The sequence below is a fragment of the Cervus elaphus genome, chromosome 2 (genome assembly GCF_910594005.1).
Source record: "Cervus elaphus chromosome 2, mCerEla1.1, whole genome shotgun sequence".
In the NCBI taxonomy this organism is placed as follows: domain Eukaryota; kingdom Metazoa; phylum Chordata; class Mammalia; order Artiodactyla; family Cervidae; genus Cervus; species Cervus elaphus.
The window spans coordinates 12,180,221-12,192,516 of NC_057816.1; positions in this window are offsets into that span (position 1 = coordinate 12,180,221).

Sequence of the window (12,296 nt, forward strand, 5' to 3'; positions counted from 1 at the left end):
TTGATGATGCCACCCAACAATTTCATCTTCTGTCTTCCCCTTTGCCTCCTGTCTTTAATCTTTCCCAGCATCAGGGTCTTTTCTAATGAGTCAGTTCTTCCCATCAGGTGGCCAAAGTATTGGAGGATCAGTTTCAGCATTGGTCCTTCCAAAGAATATTCAGGAATGATTTCCTTTAGGATGGACTGGTTGGATCTCCTTGCAGTTCAAGGGACTCTCAAGAGTCTTGTCCAACACCACAGTTCAAAAGCAGCAGTTCTTTGGTACTCAGCTTTCTTTATGGCCCAACTCCTACATCCACCCACAACTTCTGGAAAAAGCCATAGCTTTGACTATACAGAGGATTACTGGTAAAGGAATGTCTCTGCTTTTTATTATGCTGTCAAGGTTTTTCATATTTGTTTGTTTTTAACCCAAGGAGCAAGTGTCTTTTTTTTTTTTTTTTTCACAGCTGCAGTTACTATCTGCAGTGATTTTGGATCCCAGGAAAATAAAGTCTGTTACTGTTTTCATTGTTTCTCCATGTATGTGCCATGAAGTAATGGAACTAGATGCAATTATCCTATTTTTTTTTTTAATCTCTATGTAATACATCAAAGCCATTCCCAAGAAATGAAATGAAAAAAGGCAAAATGGTTGTATGCAGAGACCTTACAAATAACTTAAGAAAGAAGAGAAGCAAAATTTAAAAGAGAAAAGAAAGACATACCCTGTGAATGTAGAGTTCCACAGAATAGCAAGAAGAGATTTAAAAAATAAAGACTTTCTAAGTGATCAATGCAAAGAAATAGAGGAAAACAATAGAATTTGAAAGATCAGAGATCCACTGAAGATACTTAGAGGTAGGGAAGGAACATTTCATGCAATATGGGCACAATGAAAGCCAGAAATGGCATGGATCTAGCAGAAGCAGAATATATTAAGAAGAGATTGAAAGCATATATAGAAGTATACAAAAAAGATATCAATGACCCAGATAACCACGATGGTGTGATCACTCACCTAGGGCTAGATATTCTGAAATGTGAAGTCAAGTGGACCTATTAATGCATAACTAACAGCAAAGCTAGTGGAGGTAATGGAATTGCAGTTGAACTATTTGAAATCCTAAGACATAATGCTGTGAATGTGCTGCACTCAACATGCCAGCAAATTTGGAAAAGTCAGCAGTGGCCACAGGACTGGAAAGGTCGTTTTGACTGTAATCCCAAAGAAAGGTGATTTCAAAGAATGTTCAACTACCACACAGTTGCACTCATCTCACATGCTACAAAAGTAATTTCTCCAAGCAAGTCTTCAACAATACAAGAACTGTGAAATTCTACATGTTAAAGCTGGATTTGAAAATGTAGAGGAACCAGGGATCAAATTGCCAACATCCACTGTATCATTAAAAAAAAAAAAAAAGATAATTCCAGAAATACAGCAACTTCTGCTTTATTGACCATGCAAACGCCTTTGACTGTGGATCACAACAAACTGTGGGAAACTTCCAGAGGTTGGAATACCAGACCATCTTACCTTCCTTCTGAGAAATCTGAATGCAGGTCAAGAAGCAACAGATAGAACTGAACATGGAACAACAGACTGGTTCCAAATCGGGAAAGGAGTATGTAAAGGCTGTATATTTTTGAGAGAGTCAATTCCTAGGCACATTGATAAGAAGTCCAGGGGTCCCCAAGGAGAGAGGGGTCTGGAATTCTCAAGGAGGAAGAAAGGACAAACTTTTTTTGTCCCTCTACATTCCTTAGGATTATATAACAATAATGTATCCTGCTTGAGGACAGTCTCTGGAAAAAAAACCTGGTTAGTCCTGTTATCTTAAGGTGTAATTTATGGGAGTAGGTCTAGCGAGGTCTTTATAACCTTCAGACATTCTTTTGATTCACTGTAATAACTAATTAGAGAGTATAAAACTCCATGGCTAACACTAGCAAGGGGGTACTCTTTCTGCCCCCTTCTGATGCCTATGTCAGTAGCTTTCTCTATCTCGTTTATACTTTAATAAAACTTTATTACACAAAAGCTCTGAGCGATCAAGCCACATCTCGGGCCCCAGATTGAATTCTTCTCCTCTGGGGGCCAAGAATCCTGGCGTCTTTTTGTAGTTCAGCAACAACCTTTCATCTTGGGGGGATCTTCAGGACAAGGTAAGGATGCTTGGAGCTCTAGTTCCTTGTTCTCCTAGTGAACACATTTTCTGCTCTACTTTACTAACTCTATGGTGTGCTTGTGTGAATGAATGGCATGCCCTGCACAAATTACGTGTGGAGCCCTGCTCTGCGGTTCCATGGTCACCTCACACGGCTTATGGCAGATACCTGTTGGGGGTTTATAACGACCTGTCAATGCCAAGAGGCACCCATAGCTCCTTTAGGGGACCCGCCAGAAATGGGCAAAGCATGTGGACTGAACTCTCCTTTCTGGCCAAACTTTTCAGTCTCTTTGACCATATCAGAACTCCTTGGAATTAGAAGTAGTAACCTAATCTGTCGGATCATAGACTGTCAAGGGACTTGTGATCTATGCTATTACTGTGTATGATGACTTTGGTCCCAAACTTGGATTGGTAGTCAGGACGCACCTAGCCTTGCTAGGCATGGAATGTTTGGAAGCTAGATGGAGCTCTAGCTTGAAGAGCATCTCTGAGGTTAAAGGTTACTGAGATTGGAACTACAAGGGATCCCCCCCACCCACCCCGCTTTGGTAACGGTGCCTCTTAGTGGAAAAGAGGAGACTCTTATACTGGTTTGGTGACACTTAGGAAGCTCTTATATTGGTGTGGTGAGGCTTTGAAGGAACATCTCAGTTTTATGTTCATATCGGTCATATTGTGGTCAGAAATTTACTCAGGGTCGTGCACAGGCACTCAGGTGATGAGAACGTTTCCCCCAGCAGTTTAGCCTGGGAGGCATTCTGAAAGGTTACTCTGATTGCACCCTGGGTGGCATCACAGTCAAGCAAGGTTTTAAGTGAGGAGCTGGACGTCAGTCAGGGATGCCATCAGGTCTACCCCTGGTGCATCTCCACCCCATCTCGGTGGTAGAACCAGGAGGGACGTGTACATCGCCTGCATCGGTAAGGGACCCACTAACTCTGAGCAGGAAAGAAAAGCTTTGGTGTAAAGTCTGTCTATACCCCCATCTAGAGCAGGCAGGGATGCCTCCAGCAGAAAGAGGGTGCTGGTCGCTTTTTTTTTTCCTCTCTTACAGGGGGGAGCTAAGAATTCCAGCCTCACTACTTTGAACTGTATCCTGAAAAACTGGGATAGATTTGATTCCCAGGGCTTAAAGAAGACACACCAGGTCTTCCTATGTGATACTGCATGGCCACAGTATCCATTGGAGAACAGTGAATGCTGGTTGGTTGGAGGGTCTCTTAAGTATAATACTGGTTTACAATTAGACCAGTTATGTAGAAAACAAGGGAAATGGGTAGAAGTAGCATATGTGTTGCCCTTTTTCTCTCTGTGAAATATGCCAGACTTGTGTCCTAAGGGTATAGATTTGGGTGTGACACCTTCAGCTCCCTCCTGTCCTCCTACTTTGCTAGATGAGATGGAGGACAGGAGACAAAGAGATAAAGAAAAGCAGGTTTCTCCAATCTATCCCTGGGATCATATGCACAGAGCAGCCAGAGAGACTGAGGAACAGACACACAAGCTGTTTCCTCTTCATGAAGCACTCAGCAGGAGAAATAATCAGTCTATGAGAGTTAATAAGCCTTTTTCTTATCAAGAAATACAAAAAACCAAGGAGGATCTGGGAGACTATTTAGAGGACCCAGAAAAATATATTAGAGCTTTTAAAGGTGTTTAAAGACTTTAAAGGTATTAAAGGCAGAAAAGGACAAGGAAATAGGCGGAAGCCCTCACAATGGCTATGAAAACCGTTCTTAAACAGCCTGAGAAAAATGCACAGAGGGACCTAGATGAAAAGGGATGGGATTGTTATTACTGTGGAAAGGAGGGGCACCTCAAGCGGGATTGCCCTCAGACATCCAGGCCACCCCGGGCTTCATGTCTGGTCCACAAGGGACCACACTGGAAAAGACGGCCCCCAGAGGCATGGGTGTCAGGGGTCAGACTCTCAAGACAATCAGGACTGAATATGCCCACAGGTCCCCACACAAGCTCCTTTCATAATTGCACCTGAGGAACCCCAGGCATTGGGGTTAATTAATTATTAATTATTACTGCCCCCCATTAATAAGTGTGTGTGTGGGGGCAATGCGTCAATTTCCTTTTAGATACTGGGTCAAATTACTGAAACCCTGGCCCACTTTCTTCCCGATCTGCTTCTGTAATGGGACTGTCTGCATGAGCCAAAATGTATTACTTCAGTTTTTTTTTATTTTTGTAAGTTGTGATTTACTCTGTGCTATTTTCACACGAGTTTCTGATTGTGTCAGATTCTTCCTCACCATTTTTGGGGAGGGATATACTGAGTAAGGCCCATGCCTCTATTTTCATGAATATGGAGTCTTCCCTTTCTCTCCCTTGAATTGAACAAAATGTAAATCCTAGCATATTGGCTCATTGAAAATCTGTGGGTCAAGCACAAAATGCTACTCCTATAGTTGTCAAGCTCAAAGACCAATACTTATTTCCACATAAGAAGCAGTATCCACTGAAACCTGAGGTTAAGGAAAGGTTAAAACCCATCATTGAGAATTTAAATGAGCAGGGACTATTAATTTCCTGTAACAGTCCATGCAACACTCCTATTTTGGATATAAAGAAATCAAATGGTAAATGGAGACTAGTTCAAGATTTACAAGTAATTAATGAGGCTGTATTTCCTTTACAGCCCGTGGTGCCTAATCTTACACGCTATTGTCTGAAATTCCTGAGCAAGCCAAATGTTTCTCACTAATTGATTTAAAAGGTGCCTTCTATTCAGGGCCTTTCACAGAGGAAAGTCAATTTCTATTCACCTTTCAGGACCCTGCACAGCCAGCTTCTCAATTAACCTGGACAGTTTTGCCCCAGGGATTTCGTTAGAGTCCTCATTATTTGGACAAGGTTTGTCATGGGATCTACAAAACTTTAATAGCTCCAAAGCTGTGGTGTTACAAAATATAGATGACATTTTGCTCTGTTGTGAGACAGAGGAGGCTTGTTCATGAGCCTCAGAAGACTTCTTAAACATTCTGGCAGGCTGTGGTTACAAGGCATCAAGAAAGAAGGCTCAGTTTTGTCAACAATCTGTTAGATATCTGGGCTTAATCTTATCAGAAGGGACTAGGGCCATAGGCCCTGAGAGAATTAAACCTATAATAAATCATCCCCTACCTATGACTTTAAGATAATTGAGAAGATTTTTGGGAATCACTGGCTACTGTCACTTATGGATTCCAGCTTATGGGGAACCTGCCCAGCCTTTAAATAAACTTATAGCTGAAGCTCAGCAGGCCCCAACTGACAAACCAGTTTGGTCTTCAGATACTCAAAAGGCTTTTAAGGTTCTTCTGATTGCCCTCCTGAAAGCTCCTGCTCTGAGCTTGCCCACAGGGTCAGAATTTAATTTGTTTGTCACTGAAAGGAAAGGTGTGGCCTTGGGAGTTTTGACACAACCCCGAGGGCCTCACCAGCAACCTATTGCTTATCTAAGCAGAGAATTAGATGTAATTGCATGTGGGTGGCCCCACTGCCTAAGAGTAATTGAGGCAGGGGCTTTATTAGCACCTGAAGCTTTAAAAGTAATTAATGGATGAAACCTTACTGTTTTGACTTCTCATAATGTGAGTGGAATCTTAAATTCTAAGGTTAATATTTGGATGACAGACAGTAGACTTCTTAAATATCAGTCATTGTTGTTAGAAGGACCATCAACTAAGCTTAAAGTGTGTGGAAATTTAAATCCTGCCACTTTCTTTCTTGAGAAGGAAAATGAAACACCAGATCATGGTTGTTCCCTATTCTTAACTTTAAACTATGCAGCTTGGGGGGATCTAATGGATACCTCATTAGACAATCCTGACATGGAAATATTTACTGATGGCAGTTCGTTTGTTCAGGATGGAGAGTGTAAAGCAGGTTACACCGTGGTGACTGCTCAACAGGTTTTAGAAGCAAAATCTCTCCCCCAGGGAACCAGTGCTCAGTTAGTGGAGCTTGTGGCTCTGACCCGAGCTCTGACATGACATGACATGTGAAGTCGCTCAGTCATGTCTGATTCTATGCGACCCTGTGGACTGGTAGCCTACCAGGCTCCTCCATCCATGGGATTCTCCAAGCAAGAATGCTGGAGTGGGTTGCCATTTCCTTCTCCAGAGGACCTTCCAGATCCAGGGACTGAACCTGGATCTCCTGTATTGCAGGCAGACGCTTTAACCTTTGAGCCACCAGGGAAGCTCTAAAGTTAAGCAAAGGGCAGCAGGTAAATATCTACACTGATTCTAAGTATGCTTATTTGATTTTACATGCTCATGCTGCAATATGGAAAGAAAGACAGTTTTAAACAGCAACAGGAGAACTTATTAAACATTTCAGAGAGATCGAGAGAATTTACCTGCTATATACTGTCCTAAAGAGGTAGCTATTATGCATTGCAAAGGACACAACAGGGATGGGAGTAAAGTAGGTGAAGATAATCAGCTGGCTGACTGTCAAGCCAGAAAAGCGGCACTTTATGAAAGCCACACACTACAGATGCCTTTGATCTGGACAGGTCCTGTGGAACAGGAAAACCACAATATACTGAGAAAGAATTAGAAAGATATGAGAAAAGAGGAGCAAAGATTACTGATAAAGGATGGTTACTGTCTGAGCACGAATGATTAATAATTCCTGAAAGTGCTCAATGCAAAATTCTTAAGGGTTTACATCAGAGTTTTCATTTGGGTGAGAGAGTACTTACCAGATAGCTTCTCGTTTGTTTGAAGGGAAAAATGTAATGAGCACTTAAAGAACATTATCAAAAGGTATGAGGTATGTCAGAAAAATAACCCAAAGGCTGAAAAGCTGGCAAAATCTGGATTACAAGGAAGTGGAAAGTATCCTGGAGAGGACTAGGAAATTGATTTTACTCATATGCCAAAAGCTAAGGGATATTCTTACTTACAATTTTGGGTGGCTACTTTTACTGGATGGATTGAGGCTTTTCCATGTCATAGTGAATGAGCTAAGGAGGTTATAAAGATTTTAATCCATGAAATTATCCCCAGGTTTGGACTGCCACGGAGCCTTCAGAGTGACAATGGCTCCGCCTTTAATGCTGCTGTAACTCGGGGGTGTCTAAAGCTCTAGGAATAGAGTATCACTTACACTGTTCCTGGAGACCCCAATCCTCAGGAAAGGTTGAAAAAGTTAATGACATTATCAAAAGATATCCGTGCAAATTAACTCAAGAGACCCAGGACAACTGGATTAAAGTCCTACCCATAGCTTTAATGAGGGCTTGAACTGCTCCCAAAAATGAAGGACTGCCCCTCCCCCCCTTTGAATGTATTTATGGAAGGCTTTTCTTATGCACAGACATTGTTATAGACCCTGAAGATTTGGAATTAACTAGTTATGTAACTCAGCTCTCAGTTTTTCAACAGGCATTAACAGAACTCCCAGAGATGACTCCTGACCCAGCTCTGAGTCAAGCAAGCCTCTATCTGAACCAGGAACCGAGGTCCTCATATTGGGGCCTAGGGGCCAACCCTGGAGCTCCACTGGGAAGGCCCTTACCAGGTTATTCTTTCTTCTCCCACAGCTATCAAAGTGCCAGGAATTGATATGTGGGTACATCAGACTCGAGTTAAGAGGTGACACTCTGACCAGAACTAAGTGACTTCATTTTATGTCTTTACTTTCTATGCTCTGACTTTATACTTTTCAGATGGGACTGATAATCTATGTGAGCCTACTTATGTTTACTCCAAATATCCTGAGTCTGTCTTTTGATCCTCAAAACAATGCCTTCATGTCCTGGGCTCACTCCTCTGCAGCATTTCACAATCAGTCTAACAGCTGGGTCTGTGGAGAACTCTGCTCCTCGTCACTGGAAGGCTTCCCATGGTGGACATCTCCACTTCAAAGAAATACTTTCTCCAAGTCTGCAAATACCCTTGACAACACTCATATGCGATGCCTCTTCTTCTTCTGAAGACATCTAACAATCCTAAAATGGATGGGTGCAACACATTGTACTTTAACTATGGATATAATGTGACTTTTAATTTCGATTATACATTGTCTAGGTTCAATGACGAGTTTTCTACATAAAAGGCAAATCGGTCTTGATCTAATGGCTTTTTACCTGATGTCTATCAAATACCGAATGAGGTTATATGGTTAGCTCCTGAAAAAGGACATCTAATATCTACTGCCCCTATATGCGGGGAACAAATAGAACCATCCCCAGAAGTTAGTCGGCAAATTAATTATAGTGATTCGAAACACTTGGGATTTTTGCCTCAGGAAATATGCAATATAATCATTCCTTTGTTTTCCAACCCCAATTCATATCCTCCCTTTCTCTGGCCAGCCACTGGATATCTCAGTCATGCTGGCTTGCTCCGATCGGGACTTATTGGATATGTGGCTCTTACCTATGGACATGGCTTCCCCCTGGTTAGATAGGGAGATGCACCCTAGGTCTAACCTTTACTCATGGCTTTATATTTTCAGAGCTTCTGGAAAAGCCTGCTAATTTACCCCACCTTAAAAGCCGGTGGGCAAGGTCTGTATTTCACTGGTATGATTATTTGGCTGCAGTGTCTGTTCCTTCTTTGGGAACTACAGATGTTATGCTACGAGAAGATGCTTTGACTAATTTTACTCAGCAGGCATTACAAGATTCTCAAAAAGCTATTTCAGCTCTTAATGCTGAACAAGCACAAATTAGAAAGGTAGTTTTACAAAACAGATTAGCTTTAGCTATTCTGCCAGCTGTGCAAGGAGGAACTTGTGCCATTATTCACACCCAACGCTGTACTTATATACCTGATATGAGCACTGATGTCACTCATTTTACTAAATGCATGACCACGATGATTGAGGCTATGGAGACTCCTGAAGCCTCAATTGCCTCACTTTGGGAGATGTTAACTAGTTCCCCATGGTGGAAAACTATCTTAGTGACAATAATTCTAATTGTTCCACTTTTGCTGTTTGTTCCCTGCATCTGCAACTACGTAAGTGGATTTGTTTCTAGTCAAATGAAGGATTTTAAGTTACAAATGGTTGTCTGATCTGCTATCTGTGCCACAGGTTCCTCCAGCTATTAGTTGAGGTTCCTGGATCAGAGAACCTCAATATGAGTGTTAGGAGAAAATACTGCCTTAACGATTTAGGGACCAGAACCCTAAACAGCAGAAAGTAGTTATGGAATGAAAATGAAGCCCCTTTCCCTTGGCAACATAATTCTCCTAAAAGAAAAGAGGGGAATGAGGAATGGCAGGACATACTGAAAGTAATGAAAGAGAATAACCTACAACCTAGACTACTGTATCCAGCAAGGATCTCATTCAGATATGAAGGAGAATTCAAAAGCTTTACAGATAAGCAAAAGTTGAGAGAATTCAGCACCACCAAACCAGCTCTTCAACAAATGCTAAAGGATCTTCTCTAGACAGGAAATGCATATACGTATGCATAAAGGTGAACCCAAAACAACAAAGTAAATGGCAACGGGACCACACCTATCAATAATTACCTTAAATGTAAATGGGTTGAATGCCCCAACCAAAAGACAAAGACTGGCTGAATGGATAGAAAAACAAGACCCCTATATATGCTGTCTACAAGAGACCCACCTCAAAACAAGAGACACATACAGACTAAAAGTGAAGGGCTGGAAAAAAATATTTCATGCAAACAGAGACCAAAAGAAAGCAGGAGTCTCAATACCCATATCAGATAAAATAGACTTTCAAATAAAGGATGTGAAAAGAGACAAAGAAGGACACTACATAATGATCAAAGGATCAATCCAAGAAGAAGATATAACAATTATAAATATATATGCACCCAACATAGGAGCACCGCAATATGTATGGCAAACGCTAATGAGTATGAAAGAGGAAATTAATAGTAACACAATAATAGTGGGAGACTTTAATACCCCACTCACAACTATGGGTAGATCAACGAAACAGAAAATTAACAAGGAAACACAAACCTTAAATGACACAATGGACCAGCTAGACCTAATTGATATCTATAGGACATTTCACCCCAGAACAATCAACTTCACCTTTTTCTCAAGTGCACACGGAACCTTCTCCAGAATAGATCACATCCTGGGCCATAAATCTGGTCTTGGAAAATTCAAAAAAATTGAAATCAATCCAGTCATCTTTTCTGACCACAGTGCAGTAAGATGAGATCTCAATTACAGGAAAAAAATTGTTAAAAATTCAAACATATGGAGGCTAAATAACACGCTTCTGAATAACCAACAAATCATAGAAGAAATAAAAAAAGAAATTAAAATATGTATAGAAATGAATGAAAATGAAAACACAGCAACCCAAAACCTATGGGACACTGTAAAAGCAGTGCTAAGGGGAAGGTTCATAGCATTACAGGCTTACATCAAGAAACAAGAAAAAAGCCAAATAAATAACCTAACTCTACACCGAAAACAATTAGAGAAGGAAGAAATGAAGAACCCCAGGGTTAGCAGGAGGAAAGAAATCTTAAAAATCAGGGAAGAAATAAATGCAAAAGAAACTAAAGAGACCATAGCAAAAATCAACAAAGTTAAAAGCTGTTTTTTTGACAAAATAAAGAAAATTGACAAACCATTAGCAAGACTCATTAAGAAACAAAGGGAGAAGAACCAAATTAACAAAATTAGAAATGAAAATGGAGAGATCACAACAGACAACTCTGAAATACAAAGGATCATAAGAGACTATACCAGCAGCTCTATGCCAATAAAATGGACAACTTGGATGAAATGGACAAATTCTTAGAAAAGTATAACTTTCCAAAACTGAACCAGGAAGAAACAGAAGATCTTAACAGACCCATCACAAGCAAGGAAATCAAAACTGTAATCAGAAATCTTCCAGCAAACAAAAGCCCAGGACCAGATGGCTTCACAGCTGAATTCTACCAAAAATTTAGAGAAGAGCTAACACCTATCTTACTCAAATTCTTCCAGAAAATTGCAGATGAAGGTAAGCTTCCAAACTCATTCTATGAGGCCACCATCACCCTAATTCCAAAACCAGACAAAGATGCCACAAAAAAAGAAAACTACAGGCCAATATCACTGATGAACATAGATGCAAAAATCCTTAACAAAATTCTAGCAAACATAACCCAACAACATATTAAAAAAATCATACACCATGACCAAGTGGGCTTTATCCCAGGAATGCAAGGATTCTTTAATATCCGCAAATCAATCAATGTAATACACCACATTAACACATTGAAAGATAAAAACCATATGATTATCTCAATAGATGCAGAGAAAGCCTTTGACAAAATTCAACATCCATTTATGATTAAAACTCTCCAAAAAGCAGGAATAGAAGGAACATACCTCAACATAATAAAAGCTATATACGACAAACCCACAGCTAGCATCACCCTCAATGGTGAAAAATTGAAAGCATTTCCCCTGAAATCAGGAACAAGACACGGGTGCCCACTCTCACCACTACTATTCAACATAGTGTTGGAAGTTTTGGCCACAGCAATCAGAGCAGAAAAAGAAGTAAAAGGAATCCAGATAGGAAAAGAAGAAATAAAACTCACTGTTTGCACATGACATGATCCTCTACATAGAAAACCCTAAAGACTCTTCCAGAAAATTACTAGAGCTAATCAATGAATATAGTAAAGTTGCAGGATATAAAATTAATGCACAGAAATCCCTTCCATTCCTATATACTAACAATGAAAAAACAGAAAGAGACATTAAGGAAACAATACCATTCACCATTGCAAAAAAAGAATAAAATACTTAGGAGTATATGTACCTAAAGACACAAAAGACCTATACATAGAAAACTATAAAACAATGATGACAGAAATCAAAGAGGACACAAATAGATGGAGAAACATACTGTGTTCATGGATTGGAAGAATCAATATTGTCAAAATGGCTATTCTACCCAAAACAATCTATAGATTCAATGCAATCCCTATCAAGCTAGAAACGGTATTTTTCACAGAACTAGAACAAATAACTTCACAATTTGTATGGAAATTAAAAAAACCTCAAATAGCCAAAGTAATCTTGAGAAAGAAGAATGCAACTGGAGGAATCAACCTGCCTGACTTCAGATTATACTACAAAGCCACAGTCACCAAGACAGTATGGTACTGGCACAAAGTCAGAAATATA